Source organism: Stegastes partitus, unplaced genomic scaffold (assembly GCF_000690725.1).
Source record: "Stegastes partitus isolate 25-593 unplaced genomic scaffold, Stegastes_partitus-1.0.2 Scaffold18, whole genome shotgun sequence".
Lineage (NCBI taxonomy): Eukaryota > Metazoa > Chordata > Actinopteri > Pomacentridae > Stegastes > Stegastes partitus.
The window spans coordinates 751,636-770,656 of record NW_007577749.1 but is presented as its reverse complement, the minus strand read 5'-3'; the positions used below and the strand labels follow the sequence as shown (position 1 = coordinate 770,656).

The window sequence follows — 19,021 nt, the reverse complement described above, 5'->3', positions numbered from 1 at the left end:
TGTACTACCAACACACACAACATGCAAACACACAAAAATTAGATAACAATATGGTTGTACACAAAATACTATACTGAAAGACAAATATGCCGAATATGATAGTAGGCAGACTCTGTATTTTTCGTCGCTTTACTCAAACAGTCCTTTTGCACTACTCATGCAGCTTCTGAAAGATGTACCCTCGGGCTTATAGGACATTTAAAAACTGCTTAATATGGACAATACACTTGACGACAACTTATAAATGCTTTCAACTCTAGCTTGCAATAATTTGAATGACAAAATTTTTTGCACATTGTGTCTGAGGTCAGTTGTGTGCTTCTCTGTAAGAGGAAAACCACGCTGAGTGTATAGCACTTTTCTACCTTAGTGGTACTCAAAGCGCTTTACAATATGTTTCTCATTCACCCATTCACAGACCAGCAGTGACTGAGCTGCCATGCGAGGTGGATGCCTGCCATCAGGAGCGACTATGGGTTCAGCGTCTTTTCCAAGGACACTTCAACATGTGGGGGGGGGATCAGTGGACAACCTGCTCTACCACCTGAGCCACAGCCACCCTCAGACGGCAATAACTCCTTTACATCTACCATTTATTTGTCTGATCTTTATCTAATCTAATGCTATTTAATGATAACATGTTTTCAAATGGCCCATATATGGTATTATGTCACAACAACCATATGCCATAACCCAAGCCACATTTTCATTCTAATCAACACTGCAAATGTTAATTTGTGTTCTAATCTTCTACAGCGGTAAGAATTTAATTAGATGGACTCAGTGGATACGTGGGACTGGGACTCTTCAGATACAATGACAGAGACCTGTTACATGCCATTGGCTGGTCTCCACTTCATTAAATTGAAGGAGGGAGGCACTGCTGAGGAGGGAATGAGCAGAAGAGATAAAGTCTCACAGCAGACAAGCTCCAGAGAAGCAGTGAGAGAAATGGGGGAGGATAGAGTGGGGAGTGGATCCAAACCACTTGTTATCCACATTTCCCTTTCTTTCCACCCTATTTGGGCTAAATGCAAGCTGGCATGCTTTTGTTTGAGGCATGCAGGGAGGTGGGGGTGTGTGCTGGACAGTGAGGAGGGGGGAGAAGGGAGGGCACCCCTTCAGCTAGACCTTTGTCAAGAAAATACTTTAAAAAATGTTTGGGAAAATGCCCATACCTCACCCCAATATTGATTTGTTCTTAGAAAAACCCAAACAATCATAACTGACCTTGAGATTGGGAAAAATTAAATTTTGTTTTTTTTTTGCTGCGCATACCTCTGAGGCTTTCCCATCCCTTCTGAGGGGGGCAGGTGGCAGCTGCTCTGCCCCTCTCCTTGCCTCTGACTCTCTGGCAGACAGAGCCAGTAGCTCCAGCCCACACTACTGCCTTTAAGATTAGCAACGCTTCGGGAGGAGAAGCCATGTGGAGCTACACATCACGAAACACGCACAGCCTCTGTAACGTTCACACTCTCCTTCCTTCTCTCTTCTATCATGCACTCACTTTCTGCATGGGGTTTTTAGAACAGATCTGGCTGTGTCTGCTATGAAAGAAAGCAACTAGTCTTCGAGAGCACACCCTCATCAGGGGTCTCCCTTGAAACCCTCAAACATCACACCGCATTTCTGCACTTCTTTGACTCTAAAGTTTAGCTAAACGCTTGACAGATGACAAAAAGAGGTTTGACACACATATGGCCGCATTCACAACTTCCCTTCTGCACAAGTATGTGACTCAAACACATGAAATGAAATGAAATGAAACCCCTCCTTTAGCCAGCTTGAACTTGGTGCACACCCTTCTGGAAGCAACCACTGGCTGCTAAAGCACACAATACACACACACACACACAAAGAGAAAACACATGAAGCTTACCTCACTTTGTAGCAACGTACAAGCTGTTCAGCAGTCCATCACCCAGCACTTTCTCTCTGGACTAAGTTTTTGGCAGCAGTAGCAGCAGCAAGAGGAGAAGAAGCAACAGGCGAGAATAGAGGAGAGCACCGCAAAAAACAAAGATGAGAGCAAGAGAGAGTAGGAAAGAACAGCCGAGGGGGGGAGGAGAAGAGCGGCTGAGTGACTGAAACAGAGCTAACGGTGACTGACAGACTCCCAGAGTCTCCTCGTCTGAGCAGGAGGTTTATTCAAAGCCCACAAACTAACTCGCTCCTCTGCCTGCCTCCCCAGCCTGACGTCAGCACGGTCACATGACCTTGTTCTGGTGTGGAGGGGAAATGAAAGGGGAGGGGAGACCGAGAGAGTCAAAGAGGAAGAAAAAGAGAGAGAGAGAGAGAGAGAGAGAGAGAGACGTAGCAGCCTGTGTTGCCGTGGTAACAGGCACACTGCACTGCAATGATTTCAATAGGTCATCTGACACAAACACGGATTCTTAAATGCAGAGAAGCTTGTAAAAGACAGACTAATCTGGACAAGCTGGACAGAGTAAAAAAGCAAATGGAATTAAACACTAATAAAATGTGTTCACATTTTTCTGTTTGTTTTCCAGTTTAAGAAATAAATGTCAGCAAAAAAGGAATGTGCACCAGACAAACTGCACTGCTAGACTTACATTTGGGATCCTTAACACACAATAAGCTGTATGTCCTATTCTTTACACATATTTACATGATCCTTTGTTTTACCCTTTTCAGGGGCAAGTATATTTACAGAGCTGAAATTTTTTACAGTTTTAAAATACCTCTTAAGATTCTTCCCCCCCTCCCAATTTTTCACATTTTGCATTCTTCCTTCAGAAAGTGTTCCACTGTGTACAAAGGGCTTATGTTTATTTGGCCCCATTACAACATGACTGTGCATTAGAAATGGACTTCCCCTTTGTTGTTCCTCTGCAGTGCCTAAGAATACCCAATTCCTCCAGGATTTCCGTGATTAATTCAACACATGCCTAATAAAAACTATGCAAAAGTGTAAAAAGGAGAAAAGAACAAGTCACCCAGAGTAACTTAACTTTCATTACTTTAAGGAAGGAGGGAATACTGAGAGACAGATTCAAACCTCCATATGAAAATTACATTTCAGCTATGCAATGATTACAAGCCAGTGAACTACAACAAGAAAATCAGCATTGGTGGAAGTCAACACAGAAGCTATGGGTATAATTAAAACTCTATGTCTTATTATCAGAGCAGACTAAATTGACATTCTGTCAGTTAATGAGGCACATCAGCCTGATTTTTCCTGGTGGCTATGTTGTCAGAATCTTTTTCCTTCCCACAATAACACTTATAAGACCAAGAGACTTGTAGTCTTGTGTCTTACAAGTGTCCTTTTCGTAGACATCGGCCTGCTGTATGCATCTATATTATGCTGACATACTTGTGTTTCTGTATTTGGAGGGGAACTAAAGTTGTGAAAAGATGCAAAAAAGAAGAAGAAAAGGAACAGAGATGTACATTGAATGTGTAAGAGTAAAGAACCACTGGTGAAGTGAACATGACAACAATAACGGAGTGTGGAGGTTAAATGAAAGAGAATACTGTCGAAAACAGTGCTTCACCTAGCAGTGCGTTAATAAGGAAATTAGTAGCGTAACCTGTAGCCTGCTAGAATACATGTTGTGTAACTGTGCAGGATATTGTCAGTGTGAGTGTTCTTTGCAGTTTGTGGACATTTTCAATTATGAGCAAGTTCTAGAGTGAATGTGAATGTTTATGCTGCCAGTCAATCACAGGACATCAGCAACCTGAAATATGCAGCCACATTATAGTGATTTGCTTGTGTTTCTGTATTCCAGAACAAAGAACAAAATAATTATTCTAAATGCATTCACGCCTGGAAGCCTCTTTTGTGTCCAAGCGTGCAGCAAATATTGGAGGCACTGCTGGGATGATTAACGTTGTGCTCAGTGTGACAAGAACACGAACGGGGATTGCCTTTGATTGTTAACAGTGGGAGCGTGCGGCCTCAGGGGCATGGCAACATCAAACACAATGGATCTTGGCAGAAACTGTGTCTCAGAGACTGTGGTGTTTCCAACTGGATCAGCTGAAAGAAGTGTGTGAAGATAAGATCCCAAGTGTAAATGTCACAACAAGGCAAGCATTAATCATATTAATAAAAATCCATAGACAATGCAATTAATGATGAAGAGGAAGATGTTGCAATTTGTTACTTATGAACGATGCTAAAATCAGTTGACAAAGAATGGAAAATATAAAAAAAAAAAGAGTGTGCAAAAGATAGGGAGCACAGCACTGCGTAAAAAAAAGCTGCAAAATTGTGTAGAGAAGAAAAATCCTCATATGCAGCTGAAGAGTTAAGATCTACAGGATGAAGTTGGGCAGCTGCGTGAAAGGGTAAGTCAAGGTGCAGCCTCACAAAACATCTGTCAACAGGCTTCTGGAAGTGACAGTGACAAAATCTAAGATCTGTGAGTCTCATACACAAATCTGATGCATTACATTGACATAACACAAGACAGTTGTGAGTCCCTTCAAAACTTCCTCTTTAGAACAAATGAGTTATCGGGTTGTCAGGCAAAACATGACAAAGGCACTACTTTAAGTTGATCAAATGCAAGCAGGAGCAGGGAAAAACTCAAGAATCAGATCAGCTAGCATCAAACTAGCCAATCACCTAGACAGAACAACACCAGGAAGTGCTTTACCAGCTTGCACCTGCTGCATCCTGCACTCTCTAGATTACCACAACTCTGAGAAGTTGTTGCATCTCAGCAGAGGCTCGATGCAACAAGGCAAGCTGGTTGTCATAAGTTAAGGGTCCAGAGCATGAACTTCTCAAGAAACAAATCACCTCCTCCATTCTGAAAGGTTACAGTACTTGAAAATGAAATGGGTAATTTGTGAGAAATTTCAGGAGTACTTGCATTATATACACTCTTTATTTGTCTTGCCAAAATAGACTGGAAGCCTATACATGCTGTAAAATGACAGGAAAAATTCCACATGCCTATTCTGTGGTCGGAGTCCCTAGCTACCTGTGGACATCATGACCAGAGCATTTCTCACAGTAAATATGCCAGTAAGCGGAGAAAGCAGATGCAAGATGCATACAGGCTTCAAAGAGAGCTCTGAGGAAGCAAAATAGAGCAAAGAAACACTGTGACTGGAAGACGTAGAGAGTAGAACTACAACCAGAGCGTTGAACGTTATTGTGGAGCTTCAGGGACAGAGGAGGACCCAGCAAGCTTACTGGGAGAGCAAGTCAATATCATAATGAAGAGGAAGCAAAAGGACAGTGACATCTATGTAGTATGACTTGAGAGAGGCCCAGGGAGGACCAGAGTCCTGCAAAGAAACCTGATATCATCCTCTAACTTCCTGCAGGTAGAGTAAAATAGATAGGAGAAAAAGAAAGCAAATAAGAGAAAGTCAGACAAAGATGAAAGGGGAAAAAGGCAGGCAAATCAGAAAGCACAATTCTAGCCACAAGGAGCTGACAGGGAACGGGGTGAAAGATGAATTTACAGATGAGGGTGATGAAGGTAGGATAGACCTGGAGGACCCACAATGGATGGCAGACTGAGCAAAAGGTGCCATCTGATAAAGCGATGGGATGGACCCTGAGCTGCAGTCATCTTCCACAAGAAAGTATCATTTTTGACAAGCAAATCTACTGAAGATACTTGCACACAACACAATGGTTTTGATGTTTGCTGTCAAGAGCAGAAGAGACAAGTTTATAGTCCCACCTTGACTTTATTGTTGACAGTTTAACAAGACAAAGAACCATCCATAGGGTGTTAGGGTAGAAGAAAAACTAGAAGTTTATGCAGTTTTGTACACTGCTTCATGTTTGTTAACAAGTAGAGTATCAGAACCCAGACAATTGACACGTAAAAGGATAGTGAGGCATACAGTGGTTCATGGTGGTCTGTGTAATAGGGTAGAAATAGGGTCAAAACCTTACAGTCCAAGCTACATTGCCTGTGTAAGTGGCAGTGCAGCACTTCACACATCCCCTGCCCAGTGATGTCTGTTGCTGACACATGACATAAAGAGGGAGATGCACATCATGTCAGAAACTGTTGCTGTGCAGAGGGTTTCCTGAAAGACTGACTTCCCAGATAACATACCACTGTAGCTCACTTGCCGAGGACAAGAGGACTGTGGGAAATCCATAATGCCGGGACAACATTTAAGGGAGGGAGAGTGAATATGTCCAACACTAGCGTAGGAAAAACCCACAGTGATGTTGGACATTTTACACTTTGACTTTAATACAAATTAAACAAATGAGACAGAGTGTGCTAATAAATGAGTCTCAGAGGTGCTGGTAGGTACATTTTGTTACTTAACCTATTAGGATTTTGACCATGGCATGTTTCCCCAAATTTTGAACTATAACTTTAGCAATGCATTAAGTTCTATTTTTAGGTATTACACAAGTTATTGTAGATATAGTATTACTTACAGTATTTACAAAACTGACAAATCTTAAACTGTTCATTGTGCAAGTAAGACATTTGTGAATAAGAACAAAAAGTAATGATAGTTTATATACAATGAAGCCCAACATCAAAAAACCTTGCATTAATGTTTGTCTTGTAGCAAGAAGTATAAAGCCATTTCTGTTTCTTCAAAAATGTTGTCTTTTGTAGCTTTTACTTATTTATTCATTTCATTTTAAAAAGTATTTGGAACAGTGGCTACATTAGAGCATGTGTGTGTATATTTATATACTCCACATCATGTCACCTCACCTCCACTTCCAAAAAGTGCTGCGCATTGTGTAAAGTTTATCCGGGGCGGGGCTTGTGTGTGGAAGAGGGTGTTCACAGTGGGAAGAAGAAGAAAAGAAAAAAAAAAAAAGAAGCCCACCAAAGACCCTCCTTATCCCATCCTCCACTCAACCAAGCTGTGAGTATGAACAGCTTTGGTCTTATTCCACTCATTTGAATAGCATCTGCTGGCCAGTTGAATGGAGCAGAGTGGGGCCCAGACCAGGGTGGGAAAGTGTGGAGGGTGGGGGCAAGGTCAGCCAAGTGAAAACCAGCCCCCTCTGGACTACTGAGAGTAACGGTATGTATGGCTGAGAGAGAGGCAAAGGAAAGAGACAAGATGACATGTCAAACATGGTGGAGACAGTGTACAGGGAGAAGTAATTAAACAAGGCCTGCAGCTAGGATAAATATGACTGTAAAGATCCTGCTGAGGAGCCAAGCAGAGAAAAGAATGAAAGCTATCAGAACAGAGAGCAGCAATGCGCAAAAAGCTCAGATGATGCAAGAAACTGAAATGAAAGTCTGACTGTCAAGTGGGTAAAACTGCTAAGAGATAAATTATTTAGACTAGCTGAGCCGCAAGGTGAAGCTCTTGATTTACCAGTCTGTCTACGTCCCAACCCTCACCTATGGTCACGAGCGTTGGGTCGTGACCGAAAGAACGAGATCATGGATACAAGCGACTGAAATGAGCTTCCTCCGCAGGGTGCCTTAGAGATAGGGTGAGGAGCCTGGACATTCGGAGGGAGCTCGAAGTAAAGCCGCTGCTCCTTCGTGTCGAAAGGAGCCAGTTGAAGTGGTATGGACATCTGATTCGGATGCCTCCGGAGAGGCTTCCTCTGGAGGTCTTCCGAACACGTCCACCTGGGAGGAGACCCCAGGGCAGACCAAGAACCTGCTGGAGGGATTATATCTCGCCTGGGAACGTCTCGGGATCTCGGGATAAGTTTAAGTGAAGCACTGTCCACTACCTTATATATGGGGTATCTTTGCAGGTGTGATGAGATGCTGGTCATCGTATACATTGGGTTGGAGATGGTGGCTATATGTTTGGAAACTGCACTGTCTCAGACCGCAAGATCCTCCAGAGGGTAATGAGAACAGCAGAAAAAAATCATTGGAGTGTCCCTCCTCTCCATCAAGGACATTTACACCACACGTTGCACCCGAAAAGCCACCAGCATTGTGAAGGACCCCACACACTCTTCACACAAACTCTCTACACTCCTGCTGCCTGGCAGGAGGTTCAGAAGCATGCGGGAACTCAAGGCCCGACTGTGCAATAGCTTCATCCCTCAAGCAATAAGACTACTAAACATCCAAGGACTGGACTAACGCACAAACAAAACACACACACAGAGACACACACACTACCTCCATTGTGTTGTTATTGTCCGTGTTGTGTTGCATTGTTTTGTTTGCCGTGTTTAAATTGTACATTTGCACAACCTGTTTTTTATATTGCACTACTGTCTCCATATTTCTATTTCTTGTTTTATTTTATTCTATTTTTTGTCTTATTTTATTTTATGTTATCGTAAAAAAAAAAAAATTGCACTGCATTCTTTGCACTACCACTTTAGCTCTGGATCTGGAAAACGCTGTCTCATTTCACTGTGTACTGTACAGCTGTATGTGGTTGAAATGACAATAAAGCCCTTTGAAATGAATTGAATTGAATTGAATTGAATAATGGAGAAGTACTTGGAGGTGCTATGGCTCCTGGTGTCTGGGTGCATTGTTTTGTGGTGGATTTTCCGTGGCCTCTGTCTGGGGAGTTGGTTTGTTCAGCCTTTAAAATATGCCCGGCAGAGGAGCATGCTCCAGACCCCGCCTGTCTCCAATCAGCTCTTGACCTGCTCTGAAGCCCTTGTTCCTCTCCTCGCCGCCTGCCGTGCCTGATTGGACCACAACCCTGTTCCCTCCACTTTCATTTCCAATCGAGCTGCAGCAATCGCCACACCTGGGGTTTAAACCTGCAGCCCAACTCACAGTCCAGACGCGACTGTGATTTAGTGTGAGCAGTTCGCTTTGGTGCCTCTTGTGTCTTTGTGTTCTTTGCAGCTCCTGTTAGCAGATGCATAACTTAGTTTAGAAGTTACTGGCATCTTGTGAGCTCTGTAATGTGTGTTCTGAGGCACTTGTTTATTTCGTTATTTCTGTGCACTCTCGTTTTTGTTAGGTGGGTATGTGTTATGTTTAAGCTTGTTTTTGCTTAGCTAGTTTCACCACTCTGTTCGCCTTCGTTTGGTTTTATTAATTCTTTAAGTTAGCAACACCGACCAGCTCTGTTTTCTTTGTGTTACCACCACTTTTTCTGTTAATTGCATCACGAAGCAATAAATCGCTTTACCTAAGCAATAATACCTGTGTTTTTTGTTACTCCCAGCCAATGCTAGACTCGTCGTAACAGGTGGTACAGGAGATACAGAAAAAATAAACGGCAGGAAACTGACTGGAATCACAGGTAGCACTTTGATACACCTAATGTCAGTGTTACATTAGAAAACATATATATTTGGTACTGTAGGCAACCTAATCTGACCTACTGAAAGAAGTTTGCCGTTGATTTTAGTTTCTCTGAGTAGCATTTCTGTGGATGCATGTAACAGTCTTCAGTGTGTGTTCGGATGTAGGGTGGGTAACAGGCACTAGAGGGAATTCCTTCCTCCTGAAGACTCAGGAAGCAACAGCAAGGGTGGAAGGAAAAACAACTTCTATTTCCAAGGCAAACCCTTCAGAAGTTTCTCCTTTGGAAACGGAAATGCTCCCTGCACACTGTGTCAGTGTTTGAACCCACATCTATATAACTCCATTATTGTGTACGTTTATTGTTTCTAAAATCAGGTGACGGAATAAAAAGGTCCAGTATGAAACAATGGCAAATGGCAAAAGAATGGCATATAAACCCCCCAAAAAAGCCCTACTGAGGGATGTGTGCCTATTGGTGTTTTGGACAGGTTTTTGTTAGAGTGAATTGTTATTGGGCAGCAAGACCTTGAGCATGAAGGTTGGACCTCCATCAGAGAGCTGTGACTTTATTCTCAGCAGCTGGACTGGGGGTATTAGATAGCTTGCAAAGGGACCACACCACCCAACGTTCTGACCCATGTGTACTTAGTACTATTATTACATTATTACACAAATACTCAGCACAGGTTCGGACCACACCCATCTTTGTAACCTTCATTTTAATCCCATACAGTAGGTATCTGCAGAACTACATTTTGCCAGGATGGCGCACACACATACACACACACACACACAATATCAGTCACGCTGTTGCGGCTGACAACAACAGATAGGTTAGATAATCAGCTATCAGGCAGGGGAGGCCCACAGCTGTTAACAAGGTTTGAGTGGTACACTGGTATTGGAGTTTCATTATTCAACTATATTGCAGGCATACAATTATGTTTTCAGTAACACAGCAAAGAGAGCACTACAGATTACACAGTGGACAATCTGTAAACTGAGTGTCTGGAACATTTGATTTAGTGTGAAATCATTTTAAAACAATAACAAGTGCTCTACAGTGAGTAATTATGATTAGAGCCGGTGATATATGCAATGTGAGTGGTTTTGAAAAAAAAAAAAAAAACAGTGATAGAATTTACAAAGATAAACAAGGATGGACATGACACACATAACATAGTATACACTTGCAAAATTCCAGATATTAAACAGACTGGACAGACAAAGTGAGACAGAAACAAATACATAGTACTATCTTATGCAACAGAAATAGTAATAGTGCCAGTCTTCATAAAACCAACTAAAATAAGAAGATCAAAAATATATAAACAATAATAATAAAAGATTAAGAGAAAGGAGAACCACTCAGGACAACACTGATGATGGGAGATAAAGGAAGCAAGACTTTATAAATGCCTGACAAACAACACCCACAGACCACTGCTGTGTGCAAAATTCCCTAAATAAAGCACATTTACCGTTGCTCAATATTTCAGACAGAAGTGCAACTTCTAGTGTCTATTCTCACATTGGTATTTTTTAGAAAACTGCTTTGCAAAGTGTCACTGAAAGGCCACATTCTCTTAATAACCTTTCTTGTTACCTCCAAGTTTCTGGTGCAGTTTTGGTGTACAGGTAAATTACCACAGTTGCACTTATATAACAGTTGTTTGTCCAAAGTGCTTCACAATGACTTTTATCCATTCACACTAACACTGACACTCTAATAGTGGCAAAGCTCTCAAGCCAGGAGCTGGCCTGCTATTTGTAACAGCTTCAAGTTCAGTGTCTTTCCCAAGGACACTTCAGCATGTGGACAACAGGGGACTGCAATCAGACCACCTATCAGCTCAGTGGTACCAGAGGCAGAGTGGACAGCTCACTCTACCACCTGAGCCACAGCTGCCCTCATGTCTGATGCACCGTTTCTCCACGATTAAGATAAACTCTTTGAAAGAGCACAAAGCTTTTCTCTCGATGCTGTCATCACAGGGCAGACACAGCTTGTGGGGATGACAGCCACGATGACAATGTTGTGTTGCACAATTACAAGCGTCACATTTCCGTGTAACTGCCAATTACAACACATACAGGAATCAGCAGAAACCTGGACGGCAGACTGGGAAGTGAACCCATCTCCCACACACCATATGGTTATAAATGTAACAATGCACTGTCGTGAGTCCACATGCACCGCCACCATGACCATGTAAATGTGCAGCCATGCAAGAATTCACATAGTGTAGGAAACCTTCTGTAAAGAATCTGCACTGTGCAACACTCTGAGAGATCATTTGTGACTGCTTTATCCCACGGCAGCTGTTGTCCGAGTCTCTGACAAATGGCAGGCTGCACACAGCTGTTCTCATAGCTTTTCATCAGAATCGAAGGTTAAATTCACAACTCACTGCAGTAAGTAGACAAGATTGTTTAAAAACAAATCTCTTCCTTGTGTTATGTAACTGCAGTACATGGGGTGGGCGAGTTGATGCACCTCGCTGAACAGGCTAATCCAACGTACCACACTGCTTGCCAAAACAAATGACGACAGTATCTTTGAGGTCTATGTTGTTGTGTAATGAAACAGATTAGGATAATGCATATTAATTCAATGTGAAAACTGCAAATCAAAGGAAATGACTATTAGTTAACAAAAAATTAGAAAAGGAAAAAAAAAACACTGCATATTCATATGTTTGAGAAAACAGATGATACCAATGAAGTAGCTGCATGATGAGGGGAATTTCATTTACAGGTGATTTTAAAATAAAGACTGTGATGGAAAATTACACAGCATTCCCTTAGTAGCTGGTGATACTGTATTAAGACTAAGTAAATTTGGTTAAAAAGAAAAAAAAAAAAGAGTACATTTTTATACACATTTTTTGTTTTTCAGATCTTGCAACCTTTTGATTCAAATCAAATCCTGCAGTGATCGATCAGTGAAGAACATTATATACATTTATGAGTCAGAAGGATTTATGTATCTGTGATAGCCCAGTAAGATGATGTAATGGACAGCTAAATGAAGAGAAGAGAGGAAGAGAGTCACAGTAAGACAAGCTTATTCTTCTTTATCGCAACTGAACGTAATTACAGTTGTGCCAAAAAAGAAATTAAATTCAGAGAAAGGGAGAAAAACTACTGTAAAAAAATCTCCCACTATCCTCCTTCTTCTCTAGCTTCATAATTGCTTTCTGTCACCCATGTTTGACCTCACTGGCTAGACAACCTGCTGGACTGAAGGAATAAGTTGTGAGAGTTATGGACAGCTGGAAATATTTTGAATGCTGACAGTGATGACAACAATGTTTTACATGATGTATTCTTTGGTAAGTGATAAGCTGAAGCATTCTGGGAGAAGAAAATGGGCCAATTCCAGTAAAAATGCAAAAACACCATCATGAAATCTTATTTAAGCACTACAAATATGATTGCTTAATGGAAGTATTTATGCTTCTTCTCTATATTGAACAGGTGCAGAGCATTACTTCATTCCAAATGTCTCAAAACAACATTTAGGCACATGACTCATTCCATCTGCCTAAATGCGTTTGATAAAAATCCAACAGCAGTAGTACATAAAGGACTGTCAGGACCAGTTGTCACACTATCCTGTATCTTGTGTATTAGTGCAGAATCAAAACACAAAGCAGAATTAAGGCTGGAACAGAGCTTATACTGAGACAAAGCTGATGTATACATGTTGAATGTTTAGCATGATGGCCATCTCATTTTATTATGTTAACATGTGAACTGCTAAACACTAAGTACAGCTTAGGCTTGTTGAGAAGGTCATTAGCTTTGCAGGTATTTATGCATATTCACATTAAATTGTGTAAACCATAATTACAAGCAGCTGGTTAGGAAGAAACATTCACAGTAGCTTGTAATTCAAAGTGTGATATACTGAGAATTTCTGACTGCAACGACATCTCCCACTTAATGAGAAGAACTGCAGATGTTCAACAAATGTTGACAGAGTGGCAGCAAATGTACAAAAAAGAATCTATGACAGCAGAAATTTAGTTAATTTTACAGGCGCTATCAAGTGTCTGTGTCTGAAAACTTGTTTATCACTTGGCAATGAACTGTTAAAAATACATAAAACAACAGAAGTAACTCATTTAGATTATTCAGCTGTGACGTGAAAAAAATTTATTAACATCCCCAAGCCAATGTAAAAATTGTTTTCCTGCACTTCCCATTCTGCTTCAAATCAAGTAAATGCATCAGTCAATCAAAGTTGGCAAACTGAAATTTTGAACAGGTTGCATTTAACAGCAAGAGCTGTCAAGATATCTCACTCAACAAACTTACAAATGTTAACATCATGATTGCACAGCAGGGCTGAGACTGAACCCCAGGCCTACAGACCGACATCGGCAGCTTGCCTCACTGATCTCTCCTGCAACTTGTGCAAAGAAGGAAAAGAAATGCAGCAAAAACACTCAAGGACTCTATAAACTGTACAGAGTGTACTTCATAAGAATGAGGTAAACTTCAGATGAGCTTTTCAACATGATAAACCTAATTATAAAATAACTTTTGGAACAGGAATCACTATTTCATCATCGCAGAATCAGAAATGTTGTGATAGACTGAGATACGAGATCCTGGTCAACTTCATCACCTTTTCTGTGTAGTCAACAAATGCTTTCTCTTCAGGAGAATCTAAGCAGCATAATGACTCTCGTCATTCTCTTGGCAGTCATATTCATTAATTAAAATAATAAATGAGTCAATCTTTGATGTGGCTGTATTTCGTCATGATCCAGAGCGGTGAGAAGAACATTATTTACAGAATGCATTTATTTAATCCCATTTATAGCTGGGGAGGTGGGCTGTGAAGAAACAGGAAATTGTGAGTGAATATAAAGGTTTGTTATACAATCAGCAAAGTGTCTCAAGAGTTATTCAACAGTATTACAACCCACTCCATCCTCAGTGATTCACAAACTATAAACAGAAGGCAGCAGAAAAAACTGATGACCAGTCTGTCCCATCCCATTGTTTTTTATGGCAGATGGCAGGCTGGATGCGGAGAGAGGATTAACCAAAGCCTACTGTCTCAGTTTCTCTCTTATCAGAAAGCAGCAGGTTGGGAGTCAGGAGCAAGAAAAAGACACATCACCACCTCCCCTATGAGTCACCCCTGGTCCCCTACTCACTATTACTGATACACACACAAACACACAACGAGAAACATATATACAGACCCAGCATACACAAACACACTCCCACAGCTGCATCAATAGTATTCACACAGAAATAAAGCCGCTGTCTCTGCAAATTGATGACTGTCCACCAGGGTGGATGCAATGAACTGATGCAGTTGGCCTATCAAATACCAGATTTCACCAGCTTCAAGGAGTAAGTTCACAGCAGCTATGGACTTCCTCTGAGTCATAGTTTTTTGCCAACTTTGGACAAACAATGTCACTTCTTACGTTACCACAAAAACTGTGAAAACAGGTAGCTATATCTGTTTTCTGGCCAAAACTATTTGGGGGGGAGATAGAGAGAGAGAGAGAGAGAAAAAAAAAGAGTGGTAAAATCCTAATGGGAAGCATACACTAATCCACTGCAACATTCAAACAGACAGGTGAAGTGAGTAACATTGATCATCTTGTTACAATGCAATGTTCTGTGGGGAAACCTTGTGTCCTGACATTCATGTGGATATAAAGTCCAATTCATGCTTTCCATGTCTTTGTGTCTGCATGGGTACATGTGACAAGAAATTTTATTATCCATCCAAGTTCACGAGGGTCTGTGCAGACCCCCTCTATAGACATCTGGAAGCAACCCAAAATTTGTGATTGCATAGACTGTCCACACTGCAAGCGCACCAACTGCACATGTGCAAGGAATGCCAATGCTTGTTATGAGGAGAGACTGTATGAGGAGATTCTCGATCATCCACACCTTTATAGTTCACCGTTTAAAGAGTTATATTTGAAGTAGCTGCTGTCAGACTTTGGAGGTGCTTTGATTTGTACATGCTTTCCAATGACAGTGTCCATAACAGCGGGAAGTTCTAAATTCACTCTGCTCAGCACACTTCAAGAGTATTTCCAGTGACACAGCGCTGTAGCCCAATCTGTAACTAGCTGATATATTCTGTAAAAAGTGAAAAGTTACAGCCAGCGTTCAAGAAACATTGACAGAAGTCCTGTTTTTCTGTATCTGATAAGGGTAGTAGAGAGGTAATGCAGCTGTTTCCGCCGGACTGACACGTATGTAGTATGATTGGAGTGTACATGGTCTGCTTTCAAAGTCTGCATTGGTCATGCCAAAGCCATGAATTGGCCTTTACTTGACATGAACCACCCAACCAAGCATTGCCACAAAGCAAGCACACACCTCCATGGCAATGGCACTCCCCCAGCAGGACACCACACCACACCACACCACACCACACCACACCACACCACACCACACAAACAACTCGTGCAACATGACAGTGAAGTGCAGGTGTTGACCCAGCCTCCAAATTTCAAAGACCCCTATCTGACAAAACAGGTACTACAGGATGCGCTGGGAAAAAAAAGTCTGGTCCACAAAAGTCTTATCCCACAACTGAAAGGATCCATAGCCAACTTCCTGATGTCAGACACTACAGAACACCCCCAGAGGTCCTATGTCAATTCCCTAACAGATTAATAGCATAGAATAGAAAAAAATAGAATAGAATAGAATGCTTTTTTTTGTCATCATACACAAGGTACAACGAAATTAAAAGACAACTCCAGTGGTGCAGAAGTATAAAAGTAAGCGTATAAAAAGACGAATATGAATATATACATGTATTTCAAAAGGAGCCAGTAGGAAGTATGTACAGTTAGCCAACGACAGAATAAATATATTGCACTGTTGAGGTAGTAATAAATATAAACAAAAAAAACAGTATCATGTAAAATAATAATTAAAACGTAATTATGATATAATTGTATAGTATAGTATAGTATAGTATAGCATAGTATAGTATAGTATAGTGCAAATAATAAATATATGTGATAAATAGTAAAGACTATGGAGACTGGTGTGCATTCAGTACCCGTACTGCACTTGGGTAGAACGTGTTGATGAATCTGGTTGTGCAGGCCTTGATGGACCTGTACCTCTTTCCTGAGGGCAGCAGTGAGAACAGGCTGTGCCCGGGGTGTGAACCATCGAAGGTGATGCTTCAGCTGTTTTGGCAACACAAGTGGGTGATACACAATATTAACAAGTTGACTTTAATGGTGTGGCTGGTGGTTTTGTGTAGAAGTTGTACATAATTATTTGGGCACTGGCATATTACTGATCCCAAGGGACTGCATCAGAAATCAGGTAATATGCCTCTATGAAGTTTTCCATCAAAAAGGCAACATTGTGGTAACACTCTGACTCTACTATATGTAGTCTCAGCTCTGAATGTACAGTAGATGATTCACATATACTTCAGATCTTTATAAATGTATTCAGTTAAGAGGATATACAGTATGCTGTGTTGCGCAGATGGCAACTTTGTGACACAGCACTCGCCTGTCAAGACAGAAATCTTTATTCCACAACAGTTGTGGGCTTTAAAGCAAGCACTCAATACATACCATAGACCATAACACATAGTAAAGAAACACTTGGTGACCAGTTTTTGCAGTTGTCTGGTAAATTAAAGGCAGCACCTTAAGTGACCACTTAACACAAGACTTTACGTTCAATAGAGTCTTGTGTAATTCATTGTAAATACTGTTTTAATTGAGAGGAATAGTTGGAAATGACTGGCAAATACAACAGAGAGAACAGAACAACTTAATTTTCACACCAAAACAACACTCATCTAGCCAGTAATGATAAATCTACAATTAACACATGTAACCTCATAGTTATTGCACCATGGTAACTCATTTCAGTTTGTTCAGACATGCTTTAAAACTAGGCTTAACTGGACACTGGCTGATAATGCTTGTTGACCCCTTAGAACAATGGCAAATGTGGGTTTATCCAAGGTCATTGCATCAGTCAGCCATTATAGCGAGAGTTTACGATAGCATTTCCTTTGCCATCTCCACCACAACATCTTATCAAAACAGCTTTGAATCCCTGCTAAGAGAGAAAGGCTGACAGAATGGATGAGATAATTCCACCAAACACAACCTTCATTAAGTCAAACCCATAGACTGTATAAAAGATGGACGTAGCAACCGGCCCTGAAAAGTGAAGCCAACCCGGAGTGTCAAAAACCTGCAATATCACTACGTCCGCTAGTCCTGGCTCCAAAAAGCCCTGGCTCCCATAGAAATGAATTGGAAAATAAGTGATCACAGATCACGAAATACCGCATTCCTACAGCTCAGGATTTTGTTTTTATTAGTTTTCACGGTCAAGTCCAGAGATCAGGTGGCCAATCTGAAAATAAATCAATACTGATTTTTTATAATCGTCAAAATTTTGCGGGGCAAGGCGTGGCTGGTTTGATTGACAGTCGGCAGCGACCATACAGATGAAGTGATCAGAAGGCAGTAAATGTGGGTGGGCAGAGAGGGCCGCCTCTCAATCCGTCTGACCAATCGCTGCTCCTATGGCTCTGCCTCCCTCCGACGATTTTTGCGTCACTGGCTCCAAAAATCCAAGATGTCAACCAGGAAGTAGCAAAACCCTGGCTTCATTTTCTCAGTGCAGAAAACAACGGGTGACGTCACGGTAGCTACGTCCATCTTTTATATAGTCTATGGTCAAACCTGACCTTGGTAGTGACCTACAGGCAATGCAAAAGAGCCAGAATAAAGTGCCAAGTCAAACTCCTAATAAACATCCACATAATCTCTAATAATGACATACAAATAAATAAATTATGCTTCAATGAAACAGCATTTAGACAGACTAATGATGATTCTACTGTAGCATCATCTTTAGAACACAGACATGAGAGTGCTATAAACCTTTTTGTCAAACTCTCAGCAAGAAAATAAAAGTATATTTCCCAAAATGTCAAATTATTCCTTCAAAGCATGACAACTATAATCAAAAAAGGTTTAGTTACTATGTACTCCATGTTATTTTAACACAACTGTCACAAGTTTCAAATGACTTCTTCTGTCCAAAACAGACAGCTGCTATCACTCCCACTGATACCATGATAAAGTCCAAACAGAACTGTAAACTATATGAACTTCTCCTATTTGAAGAAAGCTCCTCCATTAGTGTACGTCATCTTAAGGAAGTTCAGAGGTTCCATTGACTCCAAATGACCCAAAGTGTGAGTGCGTGAGGCATGCTTGCAGTCGGCCCTTGTTTCACGCAGCAGACCTCTTTACTGGACAAGTTTCAGCTGAACCTTAGTCTAAAAGTCTAGCATGCCTGTGTGTGTGTGTGTGTGTGTGTGTTTATGGCTCACAAGTAAGAGTGAGTGTGTGGATCAAAGAGCAAAGGATGTTCAAGCCATTTATCTCTTTTAATGTTAGTAACACAGACACACACACACACACACATATTTGTCTCTGAGTTATGAGCAAGTGTGTGTATGCGAGTGTGACTGTGTGTAATGGCCTGTGTTGGGAGGGATCTGGGGGCCTGGGAACTGTGTGGAAATCACATTGGGCTTCCTCTGGCTCATCTCAGAGTCATGGGAAACAACACAAACCAAAAACAACAGGGCTCACGCACACTGCAGAATGACCACCCAACATTTCATTGTTTAGACTGGACATTATACACCAATTTCTGCCTGAGATAAAAGAGAGGGGAGTATGTCCTTCACACTGACATGTGCCTCTAAAACATTTCCTCCACCTTATAGAAAATATGACACTGAACGAAAATATCAACTAAATTGTTCAATAATTACAAAAGCA

At 41.2% G+C, this 19,021-nt stretch overlaps 1 protein-coding gene across 2 annotated transcripts in view; it reads right to left on the bottom strand.

Moving 5' to 3' along the window:
- The window catches only part of ncalda (neurocalcin delta a), a 79,672-nt gene that overhangs the window by 39,419 nt on the left and 21,232 nt on the right, over positions 1–19,021 (bottom strand). The window contains exon 1 of one of the 2 annotated variants that reach the window (XM_008291983.1): positions 1,880–2,152. The exons of the other annotated variant lie outside the window; for it this stretch is intronic. The gene's annotated coding sequence lies outside the window, so the exon portion shown is untranslated. Of the gene's footprint in view, positions 1–1,879; positions 2,153–19,021 lie in introns of those variants that run through there. 2 annotated transcript variants of the gene reach the window in all.